A 4686-nucleotide genomic window follows, 5' to 3' on the forward strand; every position below is an offset into this window, starting at 1 on the left:
TATGTCAAGTTATTTCACCTCCTCCATTTACTTCAAACCATAATTAGTGAAAGTACAGCTGAAGTGAATGGAGGAAGGATCTCTGCAATATTTCTACCAACACACTTTGGCAAGCCACTTTACTCAACCAATGCATCTTAGCAGGACAAATGATTTATTTGCAGATATGCAACTACAAGCTTCTTGTTTAGAGGAACAGCTACAGGTCAGTGGTAGAGCACGTATTGTGCATCTCTCAGGCCCTAGGTTCAATTCCTGTTATCTCCAGCTATGGCTGGGATGAAACCCTGGAGTGTCATTGACTGTTGTGGTAGACAACCACCGAGCTAGATGGTCTTGCTCAGCATAAGGCAGCTTCTTATGTTCATAACATTTATTGTATATTTTAAAAATGAATGCATTCTATCCCATCCCATCCCAAATATCAAACTGGGGGGGGGGGGATACATATGGATAGGGATCCAGTCCTGAGAACCATAAACCCACGTACATAGATTCAGCAGGAAAGTCATAGTTAGAAGGGGGACCACCAAAATAGAAGACGAAAGTGGACACAGATTTACATAAAATATGCATATGCTGATTTAGTTGTGGGAAAGCAAATGCTAAAATAATTACTATAATTTACATATAAATGCATCCCATAGTTGTGTGGAAGTGTAACCTGGTGACTTGAGTGACCATCTGCCCAGGTGCTGAGTGTTGATGGGTAGAAAGGATAACAGCAACATTCTACCACTTTTGCAACTGTGCAAAAAAGATCCAATATTTGCAGGAGATGAATCATCTCTCTGAAAGGGGTGCATATTTGGCTCAATCTTACTAAAACTAGCAATGAGGAAACAATTTTTTTGAGTTCACATTTTAATGAAAACCTACCTGCTTTGTACTTACCAAATCAATACGTGAACTAAAATTCAGCTCTCCTTCAAAAAAATCCACATTTCTCTGAATTTTGTGATATAGCTGTCCAGCCAGACAATGTATACAAAAATACCTAAAACAAAACACATATTAGTGGAAAATGAGCGCCAACATGCACAATGTATATGAATTTTTGGGCTGACTTTTAAAAAGAGTTCACAAACTGATGCAGAAATGAGACAGACTAGATTTGAAAAATGAGAAACCAAGAGAAACCAACATTGACAGATGTGTCCATCCCTGCTAAATACCCTTTTCCCTAAGACATTTTACATGCCAATAATTTATAGTAATGGTTGGATATTAGCAAACATTCTACGCTAGATCGTCTTCATGCCTATCTGCTCAAACCACCTTGCTTAAAGACACAGCAGTATTTTCACATTCCAAATGCATTGTGGCACCAGGGATAATCAAAATAAATGCTTTCAGGATGCCAATAAAAACCATCTATATAGTATTCATTGCTTGGGAAGAGAAATTGTACATGTACAAATGCATTGATGATCTTTTGCTCCATCCTGGCTCTTCTTCATTCACCTCACAGAAACAATTCTCTGTTGCGACATTTGAGAAACAGAATGGAGAATGGAAATTACAATGTGAATGTTTGGATAGCTCCTGCTGGAGAAAGTGCTGACCTCTGACAACATTTCATTTGAACTAACCTGCTGAGCTTTGTTCTCCTTTATACAAAACTTTGCAAGTAATTTCTGCTCACAGGAAGTATAGCTGAGGTGACTACCAATACATAGTTTGATCAATTGCTCTGTAACAGGAATTATATCATAGCCAACCTCCATTAGATCAGAAATTATGGTTCCTAGCAAGCAAATTTCCACTTTTCAGATTCTGAAAGAAAATGCATTAGTGTTTCAGGGGATTTATTTTATTTTATTGCTGTATTACACATAAAATGTCAGCTCCCATCTTTATCTTCAGTAAATATCCACCTCACTATTATTTACTAATAATATTGTTAAATAAAAATGATGGTAGTGTATTGTTATTCATATCAATAATATTCTTTACTTACTAGGAGATATATTAAACTGGATCCACAGGAAATGGTGATAAATATGGGTGTTGTGTCTTGGGTTCGTGGAATAATAACTCCAGCGACACTTCTTCATGAACAGCTCTTTATTGTAAGGTAATCGACAGACACACTGGTACAGAGAGGAAAGATACATTTAAGCGGGAACCAATAATATTCGAACTTTCCGGCAGGACCCAATCAGGCTGTGGATTGTGTTTGTACTCTTAAACTGACCAATGACATTACTCCACCCAGCTGACAGAACGTCTTAATTAATACACAACACTGGGCAATGTCCCACTTCTACTGGGTACCAAGTGAAGCCAGAAAATGATGTTCAGGTGAGCAATTTTATGGAATGAATATTATTTTACACACAGACTTCCCACACATTGTCAGCATTGTACTGTCCTTTGGGTAGTTTTGTGACTTCCAGGGCAGTAGAGGACATAGCAGTGTTGCTCAAATTAAGTCACGGGGATATTATTCATATCTAGGAGGGGAAATGGCCGAGGCAGCATTTTCAGCCAGAGAACGCAATGTGTTTGCCACCCTAGTATTTATGGCTGCCTGTGGTGTGAATGTAAAAATAAGCAGAGACAGGTAGGAGAGATGGATGTGGGCCGTGGGCCAGAACAGCAACTGTAGAAAAAGCAGAGGATGAGAAATACCTCTAAGCCGGGCCTTTGCAGGACAAAGACTGAACCCACTGTGAAATTACTCTTGGATGCTGGTAACCACCTGTGGGTGCTATTGTTCCTAAAAGTGTGGTTCTGAAGCGGTGGCACATCCCATTTTGCCGTTTGAGGTCAAACAGGAAGTGCCGCCTTGCCCTTCCCTTCCCTGCTGTGGCTGCCTCGACCAACACAACTTCTCCGCTTGCCCTGCATTGGTGCCAATTGTGGGTGAAATCTCACCTGATTTGCATGAGATCTTGCACGCTCTGCAAGATCTCGCATTATTTTGGCCGATACCAGCACCGCTTCTGCACCAATGGGTTTTCTGCCCCATTGGGGGCTTTTGCTGCCTCTGGCAGCCACTTCAGTCTGCCTAATGGCAAAGATGCCTCTGGCCAAGATGAAACTTTACTCATATGAAGGAGGTTTTTGAGGGGAGCCGGGGGGGGGGGGAGGAGTCAAATACATTCTCCATTCTCATTTACTGCCTTTCACTGCCTGTTTGTATCCCTGGTAACAATCTATCTCTCCACTCCTCCTCTGTGTTTATCCCCACCTCACCCCACCTCAAGATGCAGGGGGTGGGGAGCAGAAAACATAACCCTCCAATTAGGAGGAGTTCATGATGAAAACAACTAGATCTGGCTACATGATGACTTCTGAAGGTGGTAGGCATAGGTGCCTGTAGCAACCCATGCCAAGGAGTGATTTGTGCTGTTTCTCTGAGGCCCACATAAACGACTTCCTAGGTTTTGGCAGAGGTATTGAAAGAATAAGAAGTACAGCATTAGAGCACTGGTCTGCCATAGGCTCTTCTTTGTGCTTACTCTGATCATTCTCAGGGGGGAAGCTGTGTTTGACTTCTCGCTGCAAGCATGCCACCTATTAGGGACAAACAAAGACTGAAGAAAACAATCACTGCTCCTTGTGCAACCATAGTGACGTTATCAAAAAATACAGATTGTAGGAATAAAACCAGAGATAAATTTGTTATATGTCTCAGCCCTGGCACCTCTTTTCAATGTCTGGGCTCCAACATGTTAAATAAAATAGTTTAAAGTGTTTCCGAACGTGTTCAGAGTACTTTTACCTGTCCATTCACTAAGTATCTACAGTCAGTTTTTACACATCAAGGATTATGAGCAAGTTCTTCCAAATCAGTGTTGTTTCTAGACAGATCTGAGCCTCTGCAACTCTTCCCCCATAAAATTAACTGTATGGAGCTGCAGTGGCGGTAAATCTTAAAAACAGCAGCACTGACTGAGATGGTAATCTCTTTTACCAAAGTTAAAAATCCAAACAGAAAGCAGTGCAATGTTCAGAAAGACTTAACACTTCTCCAGTCCTGGATCTGTGTTTGATTGTGCATCATCTTCGCCTATCACCTGACACTCATGAAAACGCTTGATAAGAATGTATGACAGATATAGAATGTTTTAATTTTGGAAACCATTGATCTGTTTTACAGTGACAAACTGCATTTGTCGGTCTAAGTAATGTTACACATTTATCTTGACTTTGCCATCAGGCTATCAACACTCCAGTCACATGGATGGATCGCTCGGTCATTTTCTCATCTAATTCACAGGCCAGAGACTGATAGTGCAGTCTTATGCATGTCTGGTCAGAAGTAAGTCCTACTGAGTTCAGCAGGACATCTCCCCACCCCCTCAGACAAGCATGTATAAGATTGCACCCTAAAGTAGTTTGTGACTAATCCACCCTTACCTTATCAAACTTTGAGACTGGTCTGATAATGCACTTCCTCTCCTTTCCTCTTTGCAGCCTCCTAATTTGTTGTGGTGTCAGCTTCTTTCTCTTCAACTTTCAGGTCCAAATACAGAATAATAAATTATCATGCCCTTTAGTCTTACTGTAGTGCTGCAAAAAAACAACCCATCCTCTGTGGTGAGCCAAATAAAGATGGCGAACTTCCAGGAAGATTCTCCATGCAATACATTAAGGTTATTGTGCTCCATAAAGTACTACAGGACCAGGTCAATGTAGAAGACTTTTGCTGGTTCCAAGCACTCCACCCTCAACATC

At 41.1% G+C, this 4686-nt stretch overlaps 1 long non-coding RNA gene across 1 annotated transcript; it reads right to left on the reverse strand.

The window, feature by feature from the left end:
- Positions 1-526: 526 nt before the first annotated feature.
- Positions 527-4429, reverse strand: LOC117060851. The gene is made up of 3 exons (XR_004428041.1): positions 4369-4429; positions 3468-3522; positions 527-1776 (listed from the first exon to the last, which is right to left on the reverse strand). It is a non-coding gene; the product is annotated as an uncharacterized LOC117060851 (long non-coding RNA).
- Between the last annotated feature and the right edge of the window lie 257 nt (positions 4430-4686).

Source organism: Lacerta agilis, chromosome 1 (genome assembly GCF_009819535.1).
Source record: "Lacerta agilis isolate rLacAgi1 chromosome 1, rLacAgi1.pri, whole genome shotgun sequence".
Taxonomy (NCBI): Eukaryota; Metazoa; Chordata; class Lepidosauria; order Squamata; family Lacertidae; genus Lacerta; species Lacerta agilis.